At 46.8% G+C, this 14,920-nt stretch overlaps 1 protein-coding gene across 1 annotated transcript in view; it reads right to left on the bottom strand.

Annotated features, from left to right (window-relative positions):
• The window catches only part of LOC306816824 (olfactory receptor 14J1-like), a gene marked incomplete at its 3' end in the record, with an annotated part of 81,357 nt that overhangs the window by 39,832 nt on the left and 26,605 nt on the right, over nt 1–14,920 (bottom strand). The gene's annotated exons all lie outside the window — the stretch shown is intronic.

Here is a 14,920-nt window from a genome sequence, read left to right on the forward strand (position 1 = left end):
GTATGGATATTGTGGGTAGTGGGGGTGTAAAACTATTGTAACAGGCAATAGTTGGAAACCACAACAGCCTGATAAGTTCCTGCAAATTTATTATATCCCCACAGCTGTCTCAAACCAAAATTTGATATGGATGGGTACATAATCTTGCCCCAAGGCAGGAAACAGCACACCGACACAGGCTATATCATGACAATCCTGCAGCCGACCCATGATAGCTGGGCCACGAGCAAAGCGTGGACAGCATTTGTTCACTCTTCTCGCGGCATTTGGGCAAACATGCAAATTATCAGATTCCCAACTCCAATATGCCAATCAGTCTGACCCAATCCGGTTCTTGCAATGAGTAGACCAAGGAAGGAGATTGCAGCTAACCATAGCTCTAGCCACAAAACACAGTTGTTAAAATCTACCTCCTCCCCATCCGATCTCTTAGCCAAACCAACCCTCTCCAATTCATTCTTGAGCGTGTTAAATGCTACCTTTTTATCATTAAACCAATCCAACCTGAACCTCACAGAATTATGCTGGTTATGCTATGATGCGCAACCCCCTTTTTACAAAAGTGTTGCCCTCGATCTTCCATTCATATTTCAAAGTCAGACAATCCACGCCAATGCAGATGGGACACCCCCCGGAGACACATCATCCTAAGCCAGGTTTCAGGTCAAGGCAAATGCTTTGGCAATGCAACCTTGACAAAGCGGATGGGCAATGTCTGCCAGGAATTCGTCAGACTTAAAGGGGGGAAGTTCCAATGACTGATCCCAACAGCATCAGGAATGTGGGTCTGTCAACGATCCAGGATAAGCCCATGTGTACCCCTTGACAAATTCGATCATTCTTTTGACTTTAGTGTCCAAGTTTTAATTGTCCCCAGAGTCCTGCATCGCCAGGAAGAAGAAGTGTACCACTTGTTCGAGGAACCCGACCGGCTCCATAAGCGAGAATTGATGACGTGCATAACCATCGCAATTCTCCTCGGTTTAGGAGCTACTGGCGCTGCCACGGGCGTCTCGTCCCTGGACACACAACATCAAGGACTGGCCCAACTGCAGATGACTGTCGATGAGGACTTGCAGAGAAATGAGAAATCTATTTCTTCCCTAGAAAAATCCCTTTCATCACTCTCAGAGGTCATCCTCCAAAACAGGCGAGGACTGGACCTTTTGTTCTTGCAGCAAGGAGGCCTGTGTTCCTCCTTGAAAGAGGAATGCTGCTTTTATGCAGACCACATCGGAGTGATTAGAGACTCCATGGCCGAACTGAGACACCAACTAAACCTAAGAAAAATGGACAGAGAAACTCAACAGGGCTGGTTCGAGTCATGGTTCAATCGGTCCCCATGACTCACCACCCTAATTTCTACCCTAATAGGCCCACTCACTATAATCTTACTAACACTAATCTTCGGGCCTTGCATATTCACAAATGAAGGGGTGGGTGGGAATGGCTCCCGGTGGGGCCTCTGAGGCTTCCGGGAGGGGACTTGTGTTTCCGGCCAGCTCAGAGAAGGACGCCTGGGATCTTCAGCCCATGCGGCCGGAGCACAGGAGAGCCGGACCCTCTGTGATCACCTGCCCTGCATCTGCCCCGTTCCAGCCTCCTGCCTCTGCGGACACAGCTGATCACCCGGACACAGACGGTGAGCGAGGAGCCGCCGCTCCAGCTCATTCCCGCCCAAGACCAGTGTGGCCGCTGCCGCCCCACCCCCCCCCCCCCTCCTGCCTCCGTTCACGTCTGCCCTCGTCAGATCCAGACTGGGACTAAGCACAGAGACAACGTGCTTGCATCTAAAGGGACTGACACCGAGTTCTCTATTTCGTTCTGTTAGCAATTTTAGCAACTGCTGTTGTTTTCTGCTTGTACAGTCAGATATATTAGTAAAAGAGCTGTTATTCCCACCCCCTTATCTCTGCCTCAGAGTCCTTGATTCAAACAATTATAATACTTGGGTGGGGAGTGGAACCAAAGTCTCTATTCCAAAGAGAAACTTCTGCCCTTACTGGCAGACACCTGTCCTTTCAAACCAGGACACCCTGCCAAAATGTCCGCGTGCGCTCCCCTCCCTTCGATGGTGGTGAGTCCTGTCCCGGGGGACTGTGGAAGTGATACCGAAATAATGAGAAAAAGGACTAATGTAGATATAGTAGTAGTCATGCTAAGGCTTAGAAAACTGCAGTTTTCGGACAGGCCCTGAGAACCTACCTTGTGAAACAATAGTGAAAAGAATTAGTAGAGCATATAGAACATTTAGAACTGTGAAAACAATAATCAAAGGATTTAGTAGAGCATATAGGACATCTAGAAACTTTCAAGATAAGGCTAAAGTATAATAATAATAAATAAAGGGTTCTGGTGATGGGCAAACATACAAGGGGGATTAAGGGGGGTAGCCTATAGTTCTGAGTAGACAAGCATGCAGAATTTATAACTTTTAGGAATGATACCTGCAAGATTTATGTATCTGTATTGTTTTGAAGAATGTGTATTTCTGCACGTAGACCACTTTGTAAAAAGGTATAAAAACCTGATGGAAAAAGGGAACTGTGGCATCCTGACTTTGGACGCTAGTCCGCAGGTTCCCCGGGCCCTGAATAAAGCACCGCATAAACTAACTCTGTTAGTTTGTGTTCTGTTTGGGGCATCGGGCAACAGTTTTATGGCGACCCAGGTGGGACTCCGGAGGTGGCTGGGGCGGTTCATGGGCTGATCCACTCCACGCCGGCACCAGGTGATTTCTGGGGAGAACATCAACCCGTGCCCGACCCCGCGCCTGACGGACGACCTGGAGGTAAGCCCGAAGGTGCTTTATTCTTTTTATTGAGGGGAAGGGGGGCCTGCCGATTAAGTCGGAACGGCGATTCCGCACGGGGGTCACAGACGTCTTTAAGGTTGTGGAAAAGCCTAGGCGCTGACCGTCAGACGCGGCAGTGACTGCGCAGGTTCAGCACTTGCCACTCGCGGCGACGAGAAAGGCAAGATTGGTGGATTGGTGGAAAAGGGTGTGAGTGTTCTGTGTGGTGTGCAGTGTGGCAAGGTTTGTGGAAAGGGTGTGAGTGTTGTGTGGTGTATATTGTAAAAAAAAAAAAAAAAAAAAAAAAGAGGTGAAACTATGGCAAGTTCTGGGATAGAAATCCCGGACGATTCGCCTTTGGGCTGTTTATTACAACATTGGAATGTGGGGAATTTTGGTCAAGAACTAAGTAAAAGGAAATTGATTGATTTCTGTAATCATGTATGGCCTTTATATGAACCCGATGGTATGCAATGGCCTAGGAATGGTACACTGAATCCTGACATTATTACACCTTTGATGCATTTTCTGCAAAGTAATGAAAAATGGGATGAAATACCGTATCTAGACCTCTTTTATTATTTGAAAGATAAACCGGAGTGGCAAAAGGAGTGTGGGATCATGGTTTTGAAAACATTAAAGCAGAATTGTGATGGATGTAAGGGTTGGCAGAAAGAGAAGGAATGCTCGGTTAGGTTTTTGGAACCTGAGGAGGATGTTTCTTTGCTGATAGCCCCTAGTGCCCCTCCGGTGGAGGAACGTGGAGGAAGTATGCCAGAGGTAGAAAGGGAGGATCGGGAAGCAAAAATAGAAACCACTGATATACCACGGACCCCCTTATGTAAAATAACTCGGAGAGGGCGGTGGGAGGTGGAAAGGAAGAAAAAGGAAGAAGGTGCTCATTTAATGGTTCCGCTTCGTGAAGCTGTCGGGCCACAGGGGCAACGGGTCATAGTGAAAGTTCCCTTCTCTCCGAATGATTTACTAATTTGGAAACAATCAGTGGGGGCGTATCGGGAGGATCCTGAACGAACTGCGCGGGTGGTAAAAATGGTAATTAAGACTCAGAACCCAGATTGGAATGATTTACAAGTTTTGTTAGACACAATAATGGATTCTACTGAAAAGGAAATGGTGTTTAAAGCTATGACAGAGAAAGCACGAGAAATGATTAGGTTGTGGCTTGTGGATGGTACAGTAAATGATTTAGTACCTAGGGAAGATCCGGAGTGGGATCCCAACTCGACGGGCGGGTCTCGGAGACTTAAAGCTTATCAGGATTTGTTAACAGAAGGAATACGGAATGGAATACCAAAAACTTTGAATTGGTCTAAGTTGTATTCGGTCAGGCAGGAAAAGAATGAGCCTCCGTCAACCTTTTTAGAGCGGCTTAAGGACACAGCTCGTAAATACACTAATTTAGAAGTTGAAGGGGAATCGGGAAATTTACAACTAGCATTAATTTTTATGGGGCAGTCTCAGGAAGATATTAGAAAAAAATTACAAAAATTGGAGGGAGAGGATACTCGGAATTTAGATAAACTGTTGGAAGTTGCGTGGAAGGTATATAATAATAGGGAAAAAGAAACGGCCAGGAAACAACAGGCTACTATGTTGGCGGTGTTACAGCAAGCGGCTGGAAATAATATGGGAGGGGGGAGTCGTGGATGTGGACCAGGAGGGGGAAGGGGAATAGCAAAGGGGGGAATGCCAATGGGTGCGGGAGGACTTATGGGTCAATTTAATATGGGAAGAGGGAGAATACAGCTAGGGATAGATCAATGTGCTCTATGTAAAAATAGAGGACATTAGAAAAATGAGTGTCCTCTCAACCAAGGAATGGGTTTTGGGGGAGGAATTATAGCCAGCGGGAATGGAAATCAGGGATTGATGAATAATACAGGTGCTTTCCCGGGAAATCCCCAAGGTGTCGCCCAAGCCCTTATGATGGGGAATTACCAAAATCAGAGCTGACTAGACCAGGATTTAAAGGTAATAATGGAAGCAGATGGGGAACCATTAGAATTTAGAGTAGATACGGGGGAATCATATTCAGCTGTTAACACTAAGCTAGGACCTTTGAGTAATTCTACTATCCAAGTAGTGGGGGTTACGGGACAAGTTGAGGAACGAACATTTTTGCGGCCATTAGATATAAAATTTGGGGGGAAAGAATTTGATCATCAATTTTTATATATGCCAAATAGCCCAGAATCGCTATCCGGGAGGGATCTATTGTCAATGTTAGAGGCAAAGATAATATTTGAAAAAGGTAGAGTAAGATTGGAATTTCCTGAGGAGAATATTGCTAAGTTGTTTGTAGTAAAAGAAGTTGAAGCAGCAGAAATACCACAAGAAATAGAACAAGCTGTAGTACCATGGGTATGGGAAACAGGAGTACCTGGAAAATCAAAAGCAGCACAACCGGTTGTAATAGAACTAAAAGAAGGAGCCTCCCCAGTAAGGGTAAGACAATATCCTTTGAAATTGGAAGCACGAATAGGAATAGCACCCATGATTGAACAATTTCTTAGCTTGGGAATTTTACAGGAATGTGAGTCAGAATTCAATACTCCGATATTCCCAGTCAGAAAGCCAAATGGTAAGTATAGATTAGTTCAAGATTTAAGAGCAATTAATAACATCACTAAAGATATACACCCAGTAGTAGCTAATCCGTATACATTGTTGACAGCTGTGTCGGAAAGGTTTAAGTGGTTCACAGTGATTGATTTGAAAGATGCATTTTTCTGTATCCCCTTGGCACTTGAAAGTAGGAAATACTTTGCCTTTGAATGGGAGAACCCAGACACGGGATGCAAGAAGCAGCTCACCTGGACGCGTCTACCACAAGGATTCAAAAACTCACCAACTATTTTTGGAAACCAATTGGCTCGAGAGTTAGAAGAATGGAAGACGACTCAGGTAAAAGAATCACTTTTCTTATATGTTCTCCTACAATATGTTGATAACATCTTTATAGCCTCCACAGAAAAGGATGTTTGCCTCAGACTCACTATTAGATTACTTAATATGCTGGGACAAGCTGGATACCGAGTATCGAAAGAAAAAGCTCAGCTGGTAAGAACCCAAGTAATTTACCTAGGCTGTGAAATTTCACAAGGGGTGCGAAAGTTGGGAGTTAATCGAATACAAGCAATTTGCACCATACCCACACCACGAAATCCACAAGAGTTAAGATCCTTTTTGGGCATGGTAGGGTGGTGCCGCTTGTGGATCCCAGAATTTGGACTGTATGAGGCAGCCAAAAGCCCTGTGTTTCAGTGGGGACAAACTCAAGAAAAGGCATTCCAGAGTCTGAAACAAGCCTTAAAGGAAGCCCCAGCACTAGGATTGCCAGATCTTACAAAACCTTTTCAATTATACGTAAATGAGAGACAGAGACTGGCAATAGGGGTGCTCACCCAAAAACTGGGCTCATGGAAGCGCCCGGTGGGGTACTTCTCAAAGCAGCTAGACACTGTAAGTGCCGGATGGCCAGGTTGTCTTAGAGCTGTGGCAGCAACAGTGCTTCTAATTCGGGAAGCCAGAAAATTGACTCTGGGAAAAAGGATGGAAGTATTTGTTCCCCACATGGTCATTGCGGTTTTGGAACAAAAAGGGGGGCATTGGCTCTCATCAAGCCGCATGTTACAATACCAGGCACTTCTCCGAGAACAAGATGACATTGAATTAAAAATAACTAATCATCTCAACCCAGCAGAATTTCTTAGGAGCAGCAGCCAGGAAGAAGGAGGCGAATTGACACATGACTGCGTAGAAATCATTGAACAGGTGTATGCCAGCCGGAAGGACCTGAAAGACGAGCCTTTGAAGAATCCGGAATGGGAACTGTTTACAGATGGATACAGCTTTGTGGAAAACGGAACCAGGTATGCGGGTGTTATGGGTTATGTTTTGACTAGCTCCTCTCCCTACCCCCCACCACGGACCTGCCGGCCCCTCCCCCGGGCTGTTTTATCTAGCCGGGTGTTTTTCGGCTTTTGGGGCTTTTTGCCGCTGCTTCTGCTGCTGCTTCTGCTGCTGCTGCTTGCCGCTGCTTCTGCTGCCCCCCTGCCCCCCTTCCCTCCGCTGCTTCAGCGGCTTTTCCCCCCCCCCGGCTGCCTAAACTGCCCCTCTCCCTTCCTCCCCCCCATCCCTAAGATTTGCACCGGCTCCAGAGGAAACGGATCTGAACTTCGGAGACCACCTCTGGAAGTCTGCCAAAGAAGCTCTGCTGCCCTTCCCGGCGAAGATATGCCGAGTTCATCTCAATCTGGGTCTGTGCTGGGAAGTGTTTCTTTTGTATTTTTGTTAATAAAAAGTTTTTTCCACTTTCCCCTGAAGAAAATTCTTTCCGAGCTTGGTGAAGGAAGGAATTGTAAGGGGGGGAGGGGACCCTTTGGAGGTCTTTTTCCTAAAATTTGTCCCAAACTTGGACAAATTAATTTGGTGGCCCGTACGGGGAAACCAGAAAAGTGGAAAAAACTTTATTCTAATAATATTTTGTTTGCAACTGTTGGTATTGGTATGTCTATTGAATCCAGAATGTCTTTTGTTGTGGGAGCCTGCCTGTATGGGTGGTTATTAAGTTTCTTTGAAGTGTTAATACCGTTGTGGTCGTTGGGCTTGTTTACCTATCCAGAGATAGCTCCGGTGCTCTCTTTAATACGAAGTTTTTGTATTAAAGGGGTATTAACCAAAATACTCATCGGGCTAGGCTTGGTGATAATGGCATATAAGAGATTTATAAGAATGTTAGAATCGGCTTCAGGAATATATAAATCATGGCTTGTGTTATTTCTTAGAGGAGAAGCAGGAAAAGAGGATTTTCTGCCTTTATTTCCTTTCCTCTCCTCTGAATTAGTTACATCTCTATTAGAAAATATTCAGACCTCCCTGAATATTAAGGACATTATCTTTTTGGCAGTTAATTTGTTAAGTCTTTGTTGCACCATTTGCAGTTTATACAAAATTAAGGCCGAGATTTCTAAAGGGGCTGGGAGGACTCCTGATTTGGAAGTCAAGCTGGGCAGGAGGAATCTTGAGTGGAATGGCAAATGGGAGAAAATGGGCCAGATTTTAAAGGAGTTTTCTGACCCCATAATTTGGGAATTCCCATCAGAACAGATTCAAAATCCGATTGAGGTTGCAAGGTACTTAAAGGGGAAGTGTCAGGATGGTTCTAAAGAGAAAAGGATTATTGCAGTGAGCTGGGCCCTGGCACATGCATATCGTACCCTGCTAGGCATGATAGAGCAGGAGACAGAGGAGAGGGAACAGGGAGATAAATTATCTCCTATCCCAGTGACTCAAGTTGCAGCCAACCCCCTAGGCCAAAACCCAGCAGCTAAACTGGAGAACAAGCCCCAACCAATGGCTGTGGCTACTAGTACGAGAAGTGGGAAATGCACCAAGAAGACTGATAGGCTAGTGGAAGATGATGATGATGATGATGCTGGAGAGGGACCTTCAACACCTCCTGATGTAAAATCAGGAGTTAAAACAACTAATGGAAGAGCAGAGACTAATAATGAATCACTTTCCCTGAAGGATCTTCGTGGTTTAAGAAAAGATTACACCCGGAGACCTGATGAATCTATTATTAGCTGGCTGGTTCGTCTCTGGGATGCAGCAGGGGAGGCCACGGTTTTGGATGGCTCTAAAGCGAGACATTTGGGGTCTCTGTCTCATGATCCTGTTATCGACCAAGGTGTGATGAGGGGAGCTAACCCTCAAAGCCTTTGGGCACGGGTCCTGGATAGCGTGGCACAAAGATATCTGTGTGCAGATGAGTTATATGTGCAGCAGACCCGATGGAAAACCATAGAGCAGGGGGTCCAACGCCTCAGGGAAATGGCAGTAGCAGAAATTATTTTTTCAGATGACGTAACAACTAGAAATCCAGACCTGGTACCATGCACACCGGTGATGTGGAGAAAACTCGTGCGGCTTGGGCCACCTGAATATGCGTCTGCCTTAGCGATAATGAAGAGAGATGAGGTGTATGAGACAGTACTCGATATGGCAAAGAAGCTTTGTGCATATGTGGATGCAGTACATGGCCCGACTCATGCTAGAATTGCAGCTGTGGAAACACGCTTGCGAGACTTAGAAGATAAAATAGAGAAAAATCATCGGAAACTCAGGGAGGAGATTAAGGAGGACCTCCTCCAAATTTCAGCTGTACAGATTAGAGACCCTGGTACCCAACGCAGCTGTTCCCCCAGTTGGGAGAGGAGGTACACTCCCCGAGCTGAATTGTGGTTTTTCTTGCGAGATTCTGGAGAGAACATGAGAAGATGGGATGGGAAGCCTACAGCTGCTCTGGCAAAACGAGTGCGGGATTTGAAGGAAAGAAAGATTGAAAGAGGAAGTTCCACCAGAAGGAAAGCCGCTCCTGTCTCTCGCAGCCAAAGTGCTGAACGTGATACTGATAATGACATGTCTGATCCTCTTGAGGGAACTTCTAAGATGTATGCCCCAGAAAAGAAGGAGAAACAGGCTTAGATGGGCCCTGCCTCTAGCCAGGGTGAGGCGAGGGAAAATCGTGTTTTTTGGACTGTGTGGATTCGATGGCCTGGCACTTCGAAACCACGGAAATATAAAGCTTTAGTGGATACAGGTGCACAGTGTACGATACTTCCATCAAGACACATGGGAGCAGAATCTGTTTCAATTGCTGGTGTGACAGGTGGATCGCAGGACTTCACCCTGGTGGAAGCGAAAGTGAGTTTAACTGGAAAGGATTGGAAGAAACATCTTATTGTGACTGGTCCAGAGGCCCCATGTATTTTGGGCATAGACTACCTTCGGAGTGGGTATTTTAAGGACCCAAAAGGACTAAGATGGGCATTTGGAATTGCAACTGTGATGGCAGAGCATATTCGACAATTGAACACCTTGCCTGGACTATCTGAGAATCCAATTACAGTAGGACTTCTGCAGGGAGAAGAACAACGAGTACCAATTGCCACTTCAATAGTACACCGCCGGCAGTACAGAACAACTCGAGATGCTGTGATTCCTATTCATAAGATGATCCGAGAGCTGGAGAGCCAAGGGGTGGTTAGTAAAACCCACTCACCCTTCAACAGCCCCATTTGGCCTGTGCGTAAATCTGATGGGGAATGGAGACTGACTGTGGACTATCGGGCATTGAATGAAGTGACTCTACCGCTGAGCGCTGCCGTGCCAGACATGCTGGAACTCCAGTACGAGCTGGAGTCCAAGGCAGCAAGGTGGTATGCCACCATTGACATAGCAAATGCATTTTTCTCCATTCCTTTGGCATCAGAGTGCAGGCCTCACTTTGCTTTCACCTGGAGGGGCGTGCAGTACACCTGGAACGGACTGCCCCAGGGGTGGAAGCACAGTCCTACCATCTGTCATGGACTGATCCAGACTGCACTGGAAAAGGGTGAAGCTCCGGAACATCTACAATATATTGATGATATCATCGTATGGGGAAACACAGCAGCAGAAGTGTTTGAGAAAGGATAAAAAATTATTCAAATTCTCCTGGAAGCCGGCTTCGCCATCAAGAAGAGTAAAGTTAAAGGACCTGCTCGGGAGATTCAGTTCCTGGGAGTGAAGTGGCAAGATGGACGGCGTCAGATTCCTACTGATGTTATTAACAAGATTACAGCTATGTCCCCACCTACTAACAAGAAGGAGACACAAGCTCTTCTAGGTGCCATCGGTTTTTGGAGAATGCACATTCCTGAGTACAGCCAGATTGTGAGTCCTCTTTACCTTATTACCCGCAAGAAGAACGATTTCCACTGGGGCCCTGAACAGCAGCAAGCCTTTGCTCAGATTAAACAGGAGATTGCCCATGCAGTAGCCCTTGGCCCAGTTAGGAGGGGACCAGATGTGAAGAACATACTTTACTCAGCAGCTGGGAGCCATGGTTTGTCTTGGAGCCTGTGGCAGAAGGTGCCTGGTGAGACCCGAGGCTGACCCCTGGGATTCTGGAGCAGAAGCTACAGAGGGTCCGAAGCCAACTACACTCCCACAGAGAAGGAAATCTTGGCTGCCTATGAAGAAGTTCAAGCTGCTTCAGAGGTGATCGGCACAGAAGCACAACTTCTCCTGGCACCTCGACTGCCAGTGCTGGAATGGATGTTTAAAGGAAAGGTTCCCTCTACTCACCACGCCACCGATGCCACATGGAGCAAGTGGTTTGCCCTCATCACGCAGCGCGCCCGTATTGGTAACCCAAATCGCCCTGGGATTTTGGAGATAATCACGAACTGGCCAGAAGGTGAAGATTTTGGTCTCGCTGATGAGGAGGAGCAGAAGCAAGTGACCCGGGCTGAAGAAGCTACACGGTACAACCAGCTGCCAGCAGATGAAACATGCTACGCCCTTTTCACCGACGGTTCCTGCCGCATTGTGGGGATGAACCGGAAGTGGAAAGCTGCCGTATGGAGCCCCACACGACAGGTTGCACAAGCTACCGAACGAGAAGGTGGATCGAGTCAACTTGCTGAACTCAAAGCTGTTCAGCTGGCCTTGGACATTGCTGAGAGAGAGAAATGGCCAAAGCCTTACCTTTACACTGATTCGTGGATGGTAGCCAATGCTCTGTGGGGTTGTCTGGAAAGGTGAAAAAAGGCTGACTGGCAACGTAGAGGAAAACCAATCTGGGCTGCTGATGAGTGGAAAGACATTGCCACTCGGGTAGAGAAGCTCCCCGTGAAAGTCCGTCATGTGGATGCCCATGTTCCCAAGAGTCGGGCTAATGAAGAACACAGGCACAACGAGCAGGTAGATCAGGCTGCACAGATAGAGGTCTCAAAGATAGACTTAGATTGGGAACATAAGGGAGAGTTGTTCCTGGCTCGATGGGCCCATGATGCCTCAGGCCATCAGGGTAGGGATGCCACCTATAAGTGGGCACGAGACCGAGGGGTGAATCTTACCATGGACAGCATTACCCAAGTCATTCATGACTGTGACACTTGCGCTGCCATCAAGCAGGCCAAGCGGGTAAAACCCCTCTGGTATGGTGGACAGTGGTCCAAATACTTTTATGGGGAGGCCTGGCAGATTGATTACATCACACTGCCTCAGACCCGCCAAGGGAAACGTTATGTGCTGACCATGGTAGAAGCCACAACCGGATGGTTGGAGACCTACCCTGTGTCCCATGCCACTGCTCGCAACACTATCCTGGGCCTGGAAAAGCAGGTCTTTTGGAGGCATGGTACGCCTGAGAGAATTGAGTCAGACAATGGGACTCATTTCAAAAATAAGCTTGTCAACACCTGGGCTAGGGAACATGGTATTGAGTGGGTGTACCATATCCCTTACCATGCACCAGCTGCAGGTAAAGTGGAGAGGTACAATGGATTGTTGAAAACCACATTAAAGGCATTGGGTGGGGGATCTCTAAAAAACTGGGAGCAGCACCTGGCAAAAGCCACTTGGTTAGTCAACACTCGAGGTTCCACCAACCGAGCAGGTCCTGCCCAGTCTGAAGGCCTTAATGTAGTAGACGGAGACCAAGTCCCAGTGGCCCATGTTAGAGGGTTGCTGGGAAAGACAGTATGGATTCATCCTGCCTCAAGTACAGGCAAACCCATTCGTGGGATTGCCTTTGCTCAAGGACCAGGATGTACTTGGTGGATTATGCAGAAGGATGGAACAACCTGCTGTGTACCTCAGGGAGATCTGATTATAGGATAAAGTTGTACACAATATTATTGTTGAGTGCCACTACCATTGTATGCCAGATTTTATGCATAGAAGGAAATGTGTAAGTGACAAAGGCCTGAGCAAGTGAGAAGGAGGAGATGTGTAAGTGTTGAAGGTTTTTAGCAAGTCAGAGAAAGTTTGTGCCTAGTAAGTGTGTATCCCAATCGTGTGTCAATGATCACGATATGGGATAAGGGGTGGAATGTTATGGGTTATGTTTTGACTAGCTCCTCTCCCTACCCCCCACCATGGAGCTGCCGGCCCCTCCCCCGGGCTGTTTTATCTAGCCGGGTGTTTTTCAGCTTTTGGGGCTTTTTGCCGCTGCTTCTGCTGCTGCTTCTGCTGCTGCTGCTTGCCGCTGCTTCTGCTGCCCCCCTGCCCCCCTTCCCTCCGCTGCTTCAGCTGCTTTTCCCCCCCCCCCAGCTGCCTAAACTGCCCCTCTCCCTTCCCCCCCCCATCCCTAAGATTTGCACCGGCTCCAGAGGAAACGGATCTGAACTTCGGAGACCACCTCTGGAAGTCTGCCAAAGAAGCTCTGCTGCCCTTCCCGGCGAAGATCTGCCGAGTTCATCTCAATCTGGGTCTGTGCTGGGAAGTGTTTCTTTTGTATTTTGTTAATAAAAAAGTTTTTTCCACTTTCCCCTGAAGAAAATTCTTTCCGAGCTTGGTGAAGGAAGGAATTGTAAGGGGGGGAGGGGACCCTTTGGAGGTCTTTTTTCTAAAATTTGTCCCAAACTTGGACAGCGGGATATGCAGTAGTGACTTTGACACAAATAATAGAAGCTCGAGCTTTAACCCCGGAAACTTCAGCCCAGAAAGCCGAGATACATGCTCTGGTGAAAGCCTTAGAATTGAGTCAAGGGAAAAGAGTAAACATTTGGACTGATTCAAAATACGCCTTTGGAGTAATACATGTACATGGAGCACTATGGAAAGAAAGAGGACTGTTGAATTCTCAAGGATCAGAAATTAAGCACAAAGAAGAAATATTAGCACTATTGGAAGCAGTGCATAAACCTCAGGCAGTGGCAGTGATGCATGTAAAAGGACAGCAAAAGGAAGAGGGAAAAGCGTTCCAAGGAAACCAGTTGGCTGACAGAGTTGTTAAACAGGTTGCCCGAGAGGTATGGACACAATTAGCTTTATTGCCAGTGCGAATTAACCCTGCAACTTCTTTTCTTGAGCAGAAACCATGGTATACACATGAAGATGAAAAGCTTGCTCAATTCCTCCAGGCCCAGAAGAATGAAAAAGGATGGTATGTCACAGCTGTAGGTCAGGTTCTACTGCCGACAAAAGTAATGAAAACAATTTTAGAAAGCGAACATAACAAGTGCCATTGGGGAGCAGACGCATTGGTACAATTTTTAAAACATGAGGTAATTTCCAACCAGATGTTAACAATGGCAAAACGGATTAACGCCACGTGTCCTGTCTGTATTAAAAATAACCCAGTGACACGAAGGCAAATACAACTAGGAAAGTTACAAGTGGGGCCGCAACCAGGAGACTATTGGCAAATAGATTTCTCAGAGCTACCAAAAGCACAAGGGTACCGTTATTTACTGGTGTATGTGTGTACTTTTTCAGGGTGGCCGGAAGCTTTCCCGTGCAGGACTAACCAGGCAAAGGAAGTAATTAAAACCTTACTACGAGAAATCATTCCTAGATTTGGGATCCCATTAGGAATGTCCTCAGATAGGGGACCTCACTTTGTAGCTGGAGTAGTCCAAGAGGTAGCCAGAGTATTAGGGATAGCCTGGGATCTCCATACGCCCTGGAGACCACAATCTAGTGGCCAGGTAGAACAGATGAATCAGACATTAAAAGGGCAGATTAAGAAAATTTGTCAGGAAACAAAGATACAGTGGCCTCAGGCACTACCTCTAGCCTTGCTAAGAATCAGGATTAAACCCAGAGAAAAGATAGGAGTAAGTCCATACGAAATTTTGTATGGCAAGCCATATCATGCTGCAACTTACAAAGGGGACCCTCACTTAGTAGGAGATCAAGTATTGTTGAGTTACATTTTGTCTTTAAATAAAGTCCTTACAGCGCTGCTGGGAGCATTGCAGTGGAACCGGCCTCTGCCCTTGGAAAATCCTGTCCATGACATCCAGCCAGGAGATCAAGTATATGTGAAGAACTGGAATACAGAACCCTTGAAAGAAGTATGGGGCGGTCCTCACCAAGTGATCATGACTACCTACACGGCAGTGAAAGTCCAAGGGATCGACAACTAGATTCACTACACTCGAATCAAGAAGGTCCCGTAAAGATGGGAAGTACAGCCTCTGTCAGCAACAAAGCTGGTGTTCAGGGCAAGGACTTAGTTCTTTTAACATTAGTCTGTATAATGCAAGTGGGAGAAGCATTTGTTAAAATTACAGTTCCGGAGCCAGATGTAATGGTGCCAGAAGGTGC

Source organism: Erithacus rubecula, assembly GCF_903797595.1.
Source record: "Erithacus rubecula genome assembly, contig: scaffold_90_arrow_ctg1, whole genome shotgun sequence".
NCBI classification, from domain to species: Eukaryota; Metazoa; Chordata; class Aves; order Passeriformes; family Muscicapidae; genus Erithacus; species Erithacus rubecula.